The sequence below is a fragment of the Topomyia yanbarensis genome, chromosome 3 (assembly GCF_030247195.1).
Source record: "Topomyia yanbarensis strain Yona2022 chromosome 3, ASM3024719v1, whole genome shotgun sequence".
Lineage (NCBI taxonomy): Eukaryota > Metazoa > Arthropoda > Insecta > Diptera > Culicidae > Topomyia > Topomyia yanbarensis.
This window is the reverse complement of record NC_080672.1, coordinates 332,741,338-332,755,483: the sequence shown is the minus strand read 5'-3', so window position 1 is coordinate 332,755,483 and position 14,146 is coordinate 332,741,338. Positions and strand designations below refer to the sequence as shown.

At 41.9% G+C, this 14,146-nt stretch overlaps 1 protein-coding gene and 1 pseudogene across 2 annotated transcripts in view; one reads left to right on the top strand and one right to left on the bottom strand.

Moving 5' to 3' along the window:
* The window catches only part of LOC131693140 (semaphorin-2A), a 326,263-nt gene that overhangs the window by 271,054 nt on the left and 41,063 nt on the right, over positions 1 to 14,146 (top strand). The gene's annotated exons all lie outside the window — the stretch shown is intronic.
* On the bottom strand, positions 7,594 to 8,484 carry LOC131693141 (thioredoxin-like protein 1; annotated as a pseudogene).

Here is a 14,146-nt window from a genome sequence, read left to right as displayed (position 1 = left end):
TTTTTAAAACTGTTCCTTTTACTGACAGGACATACTATTCGGATTTTCACATTATTCGTAGCTCTTACAATTCGACTTGACTACAAGATGGCGAATTTTGCAATTGAAATTTTTATTTCATTGAAAAGTTATGAGAAAAAAACAAAAGTGGGATCAAGCGTACCCACTCTCCCCTATATACACCATTTCATATTCATTTCTAAGCCTTTGACCTGAACACATAATTTTACTTTTGCTGTGTTATCGAAATGAAGGTACTATTATTCATGTTGTTCAATGTTGTGTATCTAGTCCATTGTTCTCGTTAGAGCAGAAGAGACGCCGCTAGCGAAGATAAATAGCAGTTTTCTTTCAATTTCTTTCTAGCGCGCTACGTCCAAATAAAAATATATACCCATTTGCACAACCCACTACCCCCGCGCATAAATGGCCAATAGTGGTAGGTAAAAAGTGTCTGAGCAAATAAGGCGCGTAGCCTCGACCAAGATTGCTGCAAACCTTTTACGCTGAATTATAGAGTCTATGTGCCCGTTCGTGCCGTGGAAATAAAAAGAGTGGTCACCGAACTGGCTCACGAAAGGGTACGGAGACGTGCAGGGAAGCATAGGAATGGTTTTAAGTGCAAAGATATAGTATTTTTACTGCTAGAGACTTCACATGATCTTTGACTAAGTCCTGGCAAAAGCAGCGCGCAGGAATAAATTAAGCGCTCTTATGCAGAAATACCCTCCATCTTTCATGTAATCACTATCTTATTTCGACACGTGTTGAGCACGAATCTGATGATCCATCTGTTGTTGATCCGGGGGCGTCCAGGAAGGGTATTCATCATTCCTCTCCTAGATTACCTCGCAAGGCTTCAAAGATGTCCGCCTTTAGGAAAGCGCCAACTACAATCAATAAACCCAATGGAAGTGCCGCCTTAACACCGAAAAGAGCTGCTCCCGGACTAGGAAATTTGAAATACACTAAGGACTAATTATCACTTCCAGGGACACCAACAACCTCAAGTGTCGCATTTTTTCATACAGAGATGAAGAAACGTGAATAATTTATGAAAATGTCGTAATAAACCAAAATAATTGTGTTGTTAAAAGGAAATTTCAAATATTTCGAAAACTACTACAACTTTTTGTTATAAATCTTTTGATTTGAAATGGCGCTTAGAATTATATTCAAAAAAAACTCTATTTGCAACTGCAAACAGTACGAATTATTATGAGCGTTCCTGATTGATGGGCTGGCAGATTGTCGTTGTCGAAGGGCCGCGGGAGAACCTCCCCAGCACCCGGTCCTGGTGTGGCGGAGGGCCCGCTGAGCAGTAGTGTTAGTGCTTGCAGTAGAGGATGGTGTGAAGTCAGCCGATTCGCAGTCTGCCTTAGGTAGATTCGAGAAGATTGGCATCTTTCAGGAAAGCAAGTAGTGCCTCTTCATGCACTGGGTCGTTTGTCAGTGTTTCTCGAAACGAGGAGGGTAAGTTGTGGTGTCGTTGCAGGTAGTCGAACTCCCTGCAGTTTATTAGTAGGTGCTCCACCGTGAGTCTGGTGCTGCAATGTGTACGTATTGGAGGGTCGACGCGAGTGATGGCGTGAGCCTCGTATGTCCCACGCGGAGGCGGGTTAGCGCTCATTGTTCAACTCGGTTTTCGCAGTCTGTCCACCTTTCGAGGTCTCCCTTTACCTTCTGAGGGTAGCCTCGGAGAGTTCTCCAGTGAGTGGTGAAGTGCTCATAGGTCTCCGCCTTGAATTCCCTGGTGATGTCGGATGACGGTACCTCATTAGAGAATAGGGCGCGATAGTGTCAACCGAGCGCGGCCAAGTGGTTAGCATTCTCGTTACCGCGGATTCCGCTGTGTCCGGGTACCCAGCATATGGTAGTTAATGGGTCACATGATTGTTCTATTGATTGGACGTAGGAGGTCTCCCCTCATTCCAGCGCTTTGATGACTTAGAGGGAATCGGAGAAAATCACTGCCGGTGTGTCTTCGAGTTTCTTGGTAACTGCAATGGCGATGGCGGTGGCTTCTGCGGAGAACACGGAACACACGGAGGGTAGACGACGGGCGAGGCCCACTCCGATTCCGCGCCCACCCTCTCGCCAAGCTTCGAGCCGTCGGTGTAGATGTGCAGATGTTTTGAGTATTTTTGTTACCCATCTGGAGGAATTTGGCTCTGGCAGTCCGTGGAGGATCGCCTGCTTTGGTGGATACAGCCAGACTGATGTCTATGTTTGGGCTGCGGTTGTGACAGGCGCGGTTGCTGACCCGATGTAGCTGTGCGACTGTTTGAAGAGGGGCATCGGCAAGCATGGTGTGTATGCTCATAGCTGTCTGTAGTAGATGGCATTCATCATCCGATGTTTTTTAGGAACCCCTTGGCTCGTCTTAGAACGGCAACCACCACTGCCCAACGACAGGGAAGGACGCCAGTTTCAAAGCAGGTAGCTTCGGCAGGGGTGCTTGGCAGCAGGTTTGAGGCTGATCTGATTGCTCCGTGATACAGCGGTGCGAGGATATCGATTAAACCCTCCCAATTACGACTGGTTATTTCAAGTCCATAGAACAGACGACTGTGGATGACGGCCTGGCTGATGTTAAGTGCGATTTGCTTATTCCACCTCAGGTGTCTCGAGCTGATGGTGCGGACAAGACGTTTCCTGCTTTCCCAATCTTATTTCACCCGTCGAAAGTGTGGAAGGAAGGTCATCTTATGGTCGCCGAGGATTTTTGGCTCTTTACAGAATGGTATTATTGTTCCAGCGAGTTTGACCGGCCGGTCGGTGGCTAAGTGGTTAGAGTTCCAACAGTGTGAAATGGCGCATTTTGGGGTGGACATGCTGAAACCTACCGAGTTGGCCCACCGGCCAACGGCGTTTACGGCAGCCTGCAGGTTCAGTCTAGTGCGGCCGGTCGTTTTCCCAATCGCTACAATAATCACGTCGTTAGCGTAGATAAACACGAATATGTCTTTCGGGCGCATGGCAAAGACGGAATTCATGCTGACTAGGAATAGTGTGACTGCCAGCGCCGAGCCTTAGGGGACCCCGTTTGCCTCCCAAAATAGGTCTGATTGGTTTCCTCCAATACCTACCCTGAAGCTTCGGTCACTGAGGTTTTGTTTGATGAAGTAGCAAAGGTTTCCTCGGATGCCCCATTGATGCAGCTGGCGCATCACTCCTTCGCGCCATACCGTGTTGTATTCCTTGGCGAGATCAAGGATGGCAATGTCCGCATGTCCGTTGGTTATGGTGTTTTTTTGAGAGCAGTACAAAAATCAAGAAAACCCTGAGACGGCAAAAATGTACAGAAACCCTAATGTGTCAGGGAACAGGTTTGGGCTGCCATCACCCGACCCGCTAAAAACACTGCTCTTGGCCAGAACCTGATTCCTCCCCGGCACTACCTTACGGCATTACTTCGGGGAGGGGTTTTATGTGCATAGCACACACTCTAACTCAACTACTTACTAGTTTGTTTCTTCCGCGGGGTTACAGCGCCACTCCTCGACACACCACCAATTCTCCACCATCCACACAGACTGGCAATTTCTGCATGGCAGTCAGAAAGCTGGCTGTGAGTCGAGACTTAGTGCTCCTCCCCTACGAAGACAATCGGCAAACTTCAGATTGTCTAGTTCACCGAGCCCTTGGACTCCCTTATGCCATTCAGCACCACGACTCGGCTCCCTTGTGCCAGTTAGCACCGCAACTCCCTTCTCGTACAATTCAGCGCCATTTACTCGTTGAGATCCCGACTTATTCGCGAACTACTCGGTCTAGTCCCCGACGGTGGACTTAGCCTACTCCGACGGAGAGTTCCCCGGCGACAGAAGTTCTCCCGAAGCCGAGCCAGCCAGCCAGATGTCGAGGTCAGTTCGGCGATTCCGGTGAAGCAGGGCGTCCGGTTCGCTGGTGCCCCGACGACCCGCGACTGATGGTGCCTCTTCGCGGTCTACTCAGTCTAGTCCCCGATGGTGAATCTAGCTTACGCCGACAAAGAGTTCCCCGGCGAAAAAAGTTCTCCCGAAACCGATTCTTCTTTGGTTTTAGCACCACAATTTCTTGAGCCCTTTGGCTTCCTCTCGTTCCGTTTCGCTCTACTTTCCCGATGAGCCATTCAGCTTCCGCCCTCACTTGTTCGCGAACTACGCGGTCTAGTCCCCAACAATGGATCTATCCTGTTCTCCTGTAACCGAGCGGTAGATTCCTCCTGATACCGATGTTTATTTCTGTGAGCCATTTAGCTCTCCGCGTCGTCCCGATCTACTCGATCTAGTCCCCGGCGGTGGATCTAGCCTACTCAACGGGCTATCCAGTAGGTGCTGAGGTCTATCCGGCGATTCCGGGTGGAGCGTAACTTCCGGTTCACCAGCGCTCCTACGACCCACTGCTAGCTCTGCGACGCGGTCTACTCGGTCTAATCCCCGGCGGTGGATCTAGCCTGGTTATGGTGTGTGTGTGTGTTACCTTCCAAATCCCACTGGCCGTCAGTGCTATTATGAAAAAAAGTTTTCTGCATATGGTCTGGTTCCCTTATGCAAACAACTTTATTTCGGGATGTAGGAGGTGTTAGCTCTACCGATTTTCCAATGACCCATTTCAGAATGACAAAGACCTAGCGCTACATTCCGAGGTCATTGTCCCGTCGGCAAGCCCCGCTCAACTATAATACGTGTATCAAATTTATACCAGTATTAGTATTGAACTTTCGATTCCTTGCCACTAATAAGTGCGCTTGGAATTGACGCGTATTTAATGTATCTTTCATTCTAATATAAAAACAAGACGAATAGGATGGATCTCACCCACATATTAGGACATTCTACCGCCTGTACACTTACTTGGGCACCATGTCACACCTTCCGGTCGTCTCCTCTGGGTAATCCGCTGGAGGAACGAACACATACAACCACATTTGGTCGGTGTTAAGTCAGACCGGACCAAGTCGCAAAACATCAAAAAATGAGTTAATGATAGCACTGGATAAAGAATTTCTTCATCTACATTCCACTTTTACCAGTTTTGAAATATGAAACAATAAACAAGATTTATGGTAAATTTTTTTTTTCAATTATAATGTAAAGGATGCTACGATTCAAACTTTAAACGCGTTTTTCTCGAAATCAATGCACTGTCACTTAGTCCGGTCTGACCTAACACCGACCATTTGGTCGTGGCGTGTGCAATCTCTTCGTTCTTCCTCTCGGCTTCTGACAGCCAGATCGGAGGAAAACACAACTGCGATCCAGTATGGCTCCGGAACAGCACACATTTTGTATTTTTTTCATTCTCAAACTCCGAAAAAACCTAATCTTGGATCACTTTTATATTTTTTCTCAAAAAAATGACACGAGTGAAAAAATGCTTGCGTTCGTCGCGCATAGCTACTACGATCATGCAGGTCGTTGGCTGTGGTGTCGAGGCAGCCTAAGTGAATACTTGTACCGAGTCCCTTTCGGAAAGCGAACTGCCGACGATCAAGAAGATCCTGTTCCTCGAGGAGGGTTAACAGACGTCTATTCACCATTTTTCCATCGTTTTCCCAATCCAGAGACTGATGGGTCGGAAGTCATTCGGGTTTCTGGTTCCCTCGCATTTCTTCGGGATGGGAATCATGAGGGCGGTTCTACAGTTGTCTGGTAGAGGCTCGCCTCCCCAGATCCTGTTGAATCCGTTTAGTAGCGCTCGCTTGGCGACTAGATGTAGATTTTTAACAGGGGATAACTGACGTCGTCGAGTCCATCGATCTGGCGTGAAGATTGCAGGAGTAGCTTCTGTGGCCGTCTTCGTTTTGAGAAAGGAGAGTGGGACGGAGCAGTTCCCCGAGATCAATGCGAAGTGTTTCCCGATTTCATTTGCAATTTCGGAGCGTTCAACTGTCGTGGTACCGTTGAGCGTTAGTGCAAAGCCGTTTTGTTTTGTTAGGGCATTTACCCTTCTCCACAGTTCCGCAGTCGACGATTTGGAACTTATCCCGCCCAGGAAGGCAGTCCAGTTAGACTCCTTGGCTTTCGCGATGTCTTGTCTAGCCTCATTCCTAAGATGTCGAAAATCCGTCGACCGCTCATCCCATTAATGATGGAAAGGGGGGGGCGGTTTAAGAGCTCGAAGAACTTTTCGTCGATTTTTGTTTGCCTTCGTTACTTTTGGGTTCCACCAGTGAACCGCCCGGTTTGGTGGTGCTCCACTAGTTCGCGGGATGCATGATTTTGCGGCCTGAGTCATAACTTCTACGAGCTCCTCTGGGGAGTAATTGCGGTCTCGATCGAGGGCGTCCGAAATGTTGTCTCGTAGGTGGGCCAATCCTTTCGATCGTTGATCCAACGACGTTGATGGGGGCATCCAGCCATGACATATTTTGATAGGGAAATGATCACTGTTTCCAATGTCGGCTAGAACCGACATCCGCAGGCTCCGATGGTGGAACTAGAACATATAGTTAAATTGATGGTGGATGTGGATCGGCCCCGGAGAAAGGTTATACTCAAGGGGTTTCCAACGAGCCAAAATAGTGACACTTAATCAAGAATTACTTCGCTTTTTCGAAATAATTCGGTAATCCGTCGATTACTTTGGTAATCAATAATAAGCAGGGTAATTGTCTGTATTTTTAAAATATTTCGCGTAATCAACCATGAATATTATGTAATCAGTTAATCATAAAGTAATTTATTACTACAAGACTCATTCTATGTTGATTTTCACATTTTTGCTCTCATTTTTTTAATATTTTTTGGTTATTTCACATATGAATTTCTCATTACATTTTACTTGTGGTTTAGGGGAACTGTGCCTAAGGCGGCCACCTTATGGTTAAATGGCAAATGCGACTCATCGATTGATGCAGTGCTCGCAAATTGTACGCCAAGCGTGATTTGAGATCATATCTCATCAACACAGTAACTGATACTAATTAAATTTCAAACTAAAAGATAAAATGGTTGTGAAAATGAAGAACAAAATCGTTATTTCAAAAGTGCTACACTGATAGAATATATTCGTAAATCGCCAGGAATTTGTTTCGTACAGACAATTTTCATAAAATATACGAAATTTTTCGTACATATGATGAATCATTCGTAGTTCTATTGAAACATTTTTATTTTTTATTACGAATTTTTCGTGAATACCACGAAAAGACTTTCGTTGGCTTATTACGAAACAGCTTCATTCGGCAAACGAATTGTTCGCTTCTATATACGAACATCTTTGTAATATCTACGAGCACTATTCGTCAAACCGTCAACGTCAAAAAAGCTTCAATAGAGGTAGAATACGTCAACAATTCATCACGACGGTCTCAGTCTGACTATTTAGTAGCCGTATCCGTGGCCGCCGGTTTCAGGAAGATTTCCTAAACTTCTTTCGTTTCCAGTTGATCCAGAATCCGGAGCTGTACGGATTCAGCTGAGCCATCGCGAACTGCTCGTTGGTTTTGTATGAATAAGATTGAGTTTTTCTCTGCCGGAGCAATATCAAAATAATATGCCATTTTTTCCTGCTCAACATATATTTATAAAAAAAATTATAAAAAGAACAAGTTAACGCGCATCACTATATTTAACCTTTTAAATAACATATTCGTCACCGCGCCTATCCACCGCCTTCTAACCATCCTTTTCCCAGCGGCTCAAACAATCTAGTAGCTTTCACCCTTCTTCCCGGCCACCCGCTAGAAGTCATCCATCTTAGTTGTTGCAATCGGTGACCCGATGAAGGCCAAATGATCGATAATGGTCGTCTCGTCACCAGAATGGTTATCCTCCATGAACAGCTGCATATTCTGCACGTTTTGAAATTAAACGAAGTGCAACGGAATCGGCGATCCCGACACAAGATCCTTCTGCCCCAGTACCAGATCCTGCACCGAAACTTGCGATTCGGCCATATCGAAATCGATGGTGCTTGGTTGATTGATATTTTCGGTCCGTGAGAGGGCGGTGCTTTGAACTTGATGGCACTGATTTTGACCACCTGGTTGAAGGTAATCGAAATGATCAACTGGTCGTCACAATCGGACACCAGATGACCGCCGCTGGAACTGAGCGCATTCACCATCGGGTGGTCGTTCGATTCGTTCATGCATTCGCACTGGTTCTTCTGGATGAAGGTGTTCAAGTTCATCATTCCATGACCGTAATCTTCTCCAGATTCATACAAGCTGGCGACGTAATGTTTCTGTATTTTGGCTTCAAGTCCATTAATGTCTGCACCCTGCATCCTGTCAATCCTTGTTCTGGCTCGGTAGAAAATAAACATTGGCATGGTCGACATGCCCTGGGACGGCGCCGTTTTGGTACATCTGTCGACGTCCACCTTGAGAAACACAGCCTTTGGATATTTCGCTGGAAACTGATCGAACAAATGCGATATGTTTCGGCACGGTCCACACCAAGCTGCGGTAAAATCCACAACAACCAATTTTCCTCCTGCTGCGGCTAGTTCGGTTTGGAAGTGAGCTTCATCGGTGATTGCTTTAACAGTCATGCTGTATGGTTTCTTGCGCTGCTATCGGTTAGATGAAGATTCTTGTTACAGGGCCACTATTTTACCCGGAGAAATCAACTACTTAATTAACTTTTAACGTTATGCACTTTACTCGTCACAAAATTTAACTAATCGAGAATTACGAGAGATGAACGATGAAAGATGATTACGAAAACTTCTCTTAGATGAACGAAATGAATTCGTGCGACCAACGAGATTGTTCGTAATATACACAAACGTTTATTAAAATAAGTAAAACATTTCGTTTCATTCACGAAAAATAGGTAAAATTTACGAAAACTTTCATTTATCAAGCGGCCATTTCTTCACACCACAGTAAAATCGACTTGGACACATCGATTTTTTTAAATTAAAAAAAAAATCGAAGTTGTCAAACATCGATCCCAAAAGATGGACTGAAAACAGTAAGAGGCTAACAAATACGAAAACTTTTCTAAAATAAATGAAATGAATTCGTGCGATCAACGAAGTCGTTCGTATAGCAAACATTTATTGAAACAAACGACTCATTTCGTTTCATTCGTGCCATGTACACTAGATAAGTAAAATTTACTAAAACTTGTGTTCATCAAGCGCCATTTCTTCACACCACAATCTTTCTAGTCCTCAATAGAGGTGAGCAGGTTGCAATAAAATCGATTTTGCCAGATCGATCCTTTTAGTTAGTTAAAAAATCGTTGTTGTCAAACATCGATCCTAAAATATCGATTGCAAAAATAATGAATACGAAAACTTTTCTAAGATGAACGAAATAAAATCGTGTGAGTAATGAAATCGTTCGTATTATACACAAACGTTTATTAAAATAAACGAAACATTTCGTTTCATTCACGAAAATTAGTGTCGGTATCAACGATTACATTCGTGCAGTGTACATTAATCGTGTAAAATTTACGAAAGCCTTCGTTCACCAAGCGGCCATTCTTTTTCATGAAATGAACGAAACATACTAGTTACAATGCACGAAAGTACTTCGTTGCAGAAAACAACGAATGAATTCGTGCATTGCATGATCGATTTCATTATATTTACGAAGTTATATTATCAGTGTATGGGTAAGATGGACATGTGGTGTTGATAAAGATGAAGATAGGACAAGGGAAGAGTGAAAAGCTTCGCAACTAATAAATTTAGTTTTCTGTCGGTATATCACAACGTTTCGAAATTTAAAAATAGCCCAAGGGTGTACAATTTAACGGCATTTTGCAGTGTTTCATCCAAGAAATATGCCCATCTTTCCCTACCCTATTGTGTCTGTTATACCCAGAATGATACAAAATTGAAAAAAAAAAATTCCTTGTTTATGAACGACTCATTAAAATTTCTGTTTTTCACCAGTCATGTGCTAAATAACCATGTTAAACCATTTCCCGAGATCATTAATTATTTGCTGGTGTTAAAAATTATACCCATTAGAGTGCCCTTGATAAAAAGTATTGATTTGCTTAAATATCTGATACCTCGCGTATTAGATAACAGCATTATTTGATATCCTCTAAAAATGATATATGACCCATTGGGTATTCTCTCTTAAAAATTTGGGTAGAAGTAGTTTAGAGTGTATTGTTTACACTGTATTTTTACCGCTGTCAGTTTTTCGAAAATTATTGCCGTTAGATTGAAATCTTCATGTGTTATAGAAAATACGCACGTGGAATGCATGGCGGTTTAAAACAAAATAAGTTCAGCGTGGCCATAGAGATTGCGAGAGACCTTTCTAGAGACTCAATACTAACAATTAAGCGGATAAAACAGAAGTCGATTATTGTTGCTCTCTACACCAGACCCCTTAACAATTGAAACTAGGAAAACACTTTTCAGCTCTTGGTAGGCACGCAAGATATTCATTGGAAAGACATTCACATGGGGGATCAATTCTTTGGAAATACATTCACAACGGGGTCATTCACAAGAGCGACATTCGGGGAATTTAGTAATAGAGAGCATATTAAGGGACATCAAAGAGATGGCGGACAACGATGACAGAAACAAGACGAACACAAACTTGCACCATTATGGCACGCGGCTGGTCTTTTTTAAAGACCCGACTTCCAGTCCATTATTTGCATTCGGTTTTCAATAGTGCAACGATAGATTTTCTGCTGGTCTTGTAGTAAAGATCAGAGAATGATAGAGAAAAGAGAAGAAATAGCTTGTGTTTGGATATTTATCGCCAACGCATCCAGAACCCAAAGGAAATAATTTTTCTGAGATCTGGCCGCCAAAATACTCGTCTCATGACCAGACAACATGTTCGATGTCATGATAATCCTTCGCCACAAGTTCAAATATCGTTCTCTACAAGCCCAATATGCTGGGAATGGACATCCAACGTATAATGATTTGGCATGGGCTTCACTCGAATTAAATTACAACCCATATCTATCCCCTTGAAACAGGCTTTCATGGACACTTGTGGGATTATAGAATGTTGTCACCTCCCTAAGTCTCTACTGCTCCACGAGATTTGGCTTCTTTCGAGTGTCCAGTGACGAGAAAATCACATGTAAAATTCGTTGAAGTGAACTGATCTTTCGTAAAAATCACTTTCTAATGCACTCACCTTAGCTAGAGTTTGCGCCTTCTCATTACCCGGAATGGAGCAATTAGAAGGGGCCAAAACTAAGGCAAAATCAGGAGTTTCCGTGATTTCCCCAAAAAAATCTAGGAGTGCTTTTCACGATCTTAAACTATCCGCAACGAAGAAATAATGGTCTACAGGCAGGGTGTCAACGATCCCAAGGATATCCCAAATCAAGACTGATTCTGAGACATAAACTGAAGCAGTTTGTGGAAAGCGGTGAATTTTGATTGAATGTGCCGAAGCCAGGAGACTCGTCGAGTTTTGATGAGCCGGAGCACCCCACTATATTCTGATTATTGAATTGAAAAAAACTTGAAAAATTGATCCTATGTTGCCACTTCTAATGCAGATTTCTAATGTGGTTTTCGAGTCGAACCAGATGACAAAATATTTTACCAGCGATAGTTTGACCTATTAAAAGGAGCTGTACTTATGCTGAATCGTGCTTCCTTGAAAATACGGCTAGCTTTGTTTTGTTCATGGATACCTTGAATCCGGTTGAAAATTGAAGCAGACAAACTATCCACAGTATCTTGCAGATCGATGGCTTTGGATCCTATTACGGAGACCACTCCATCATCTGCAAGTGGCATTAGCGTGTTAATATTTACAAGATATTCATAGATGTCGTTTACAAGCAAATTGTACAAAAAGGGGCTAAGAGGAAGACTGTCGCTTGAATTTTTTACTTTTATAAAAATTGTTAAAGATTGTGTGAATTGATAAAAAACAAGCAAACCACAGCTTATTATTCATCCGAATAGTCGTTTTGAATTTTTGGTCGGTTCACATGGTTTGGGTTTCTTGTACTGAGAATTAGGGTTCGTCGCGGTGCGGATGTGGGCGGTAAATGGATTGTCCGCACCGCAACCGCAAAAAAAATAATAAAATTGCACCGCTTACCGCAACCGCACTTTATTTACCGCACCGCACCGCGCGGTAATGCGGTAAATGCGGTAAAATTTTTATATTTTCAAAAATAGTGTTGAAAAATTGTACAAACCATATATAACAAAATGTTATTCTTATTCACACGAAATTTAACTTTAAGAGACTCCTCAGAATGCAATGATTATGAAAAAATCAACTTTTGTATTTTCTATTAATAAAATTCCGTACATTTTAAGGCAAACATTATAAATCCAAAACCGTTGTACTGCAGTAATAGGAAAAATTTTATTTGAGCAACCCTTCAGTTAATTGAAAAAAGGGGAATAAAAATGTAATACGAAATGAAGTTGCATATTTTTTCTTTAAATTTTCATATTTTCAATGTTTTTGACATATGAAAATGAAATGGATGATTTTCGCATTTACGTAGTAAAAACCACCTTTCATTCTTAAGGGAATTAGTAGTAAAAACCACCTTTCATTCTTAAAGGAATTTCACCAACAAAAATTTAAAGTCGAAATACCAGTACTTCTATGTAGTAGCGCATATATTCCAATACAGTGAAATAAAAACATGTTGTATTTCATCAATAAGAACGACGCCCTATTTGACTAAAAAATTGCTCTATACATTACATCTAATCAGGTGTCCGGTCTCAACCGGTACAGAATTTTTGAACATTAGAAAAACTGCAAAAATGTATGATTTGTAGCATACAACAAAAATGATTTTTAAAAATAGGGGGTTTTACGGACAAAATATCTCAAAACTCTAACTTCCGCATTCTTCAAGAAACAGATGTATTCTCATTCAAAAACTAAGATTGCTCCCTTTAAAAATGTATGAAGTGTAACTTTCCTAAGGCTAGTTCGAAAGTTCTAGCATTTAGTGTATTTTCCTCTAATATTTTACCAAAGAGCCAATGGCCAAAACTTGAATTGCAGTGAACGGGAGTCAAACTATGTGGTATTTGGCAAAAAAGCTACAAAATAGTCTTAACTGAAAAATATTAGGACTTAATTTGGTAGAAAATTATAGTAAATTTGAATGGAAGTACGCGAAAAAAAGTTATGTAGCATACTTTTTGAGAAAGAGTCCAATAAAATTGACTGCAGAAAAATTCACATTGAATTTACACAGCAATCAAAGAAGATAGAAATACGGTGTTGATGAACGAATGATAGAATAATCATCGTAATTTGGACCCCTCCCTAATTTGGACGCTTTCATACATTTGTATCCTTTACTGCCAATTATTGCAAATTCGTTTGGTTTGATGAAGATAATTATATTCTTTGGGTTGTGTTTAAGCCCCAGCATAATTAGGTTATCTCTAATTCCTTTAAATTAGTCAAAATTCGCAATTGAAAAATTGATATCGAAAACGATTCATAATTCCACGATTACCAACAGAAATCGGGAGAAGTGATGCACTTTTAAATTGGATTTAAGAGTACAAATTTATTGTTTTTAAATTATCTAATAATTTTGTCTCTATTTGGATCTTGCATTTTATGTATTTGAAATGGTTAGTTTGTGAATTTTTACTTAGAAGTATCAAATAACTAGTGTTCAAAATATGTCGTAAAAATAATAGCGTCAAAATATTTCGGACGCAGCTAGATTTTTTTTCGTAATAGCATCAAAATATTTCGGACACAGCTAGATTTTCTTTAGTCTGTTTATCAATTTAGAATAATCAAAATTATCACTTTATCAATTATTTTTTGCGGTGCGGTTGCGGTACAACCGCGCGGGAAAAGCTCTTTCCCGCACCGCAGCTGCGGGAAAAACTGTCTCACCGCACCGCAAATTTTGCGGTGCGAGTGCGGTAAATACCGCGCGGTTGCGGTAATTACCGCCACCGCGACGAACGCTACTGAGAATAATCCAGCAGAGCTAGAATGTATTAAAGGTGTATGTAATAAAATAGCGATAAATTTGCTAAGCATGAAATTGCGTAAATTGAAATAGCCAAAAACCAATCTTTCCCTGAAAAAAAATCCATTTTATTCGGGAAAAATGTTGGGTTATTTACCTGAAATTATAAAAAACCCGGTTTCGACAGCATCAAGTACAAAGTCTCTTTACACTATTCCGGTGATTCAGGTGATTCGCATTTCAAATGCCAAAATATCCTGACTCCTGCATTAGAAGATAAAGGG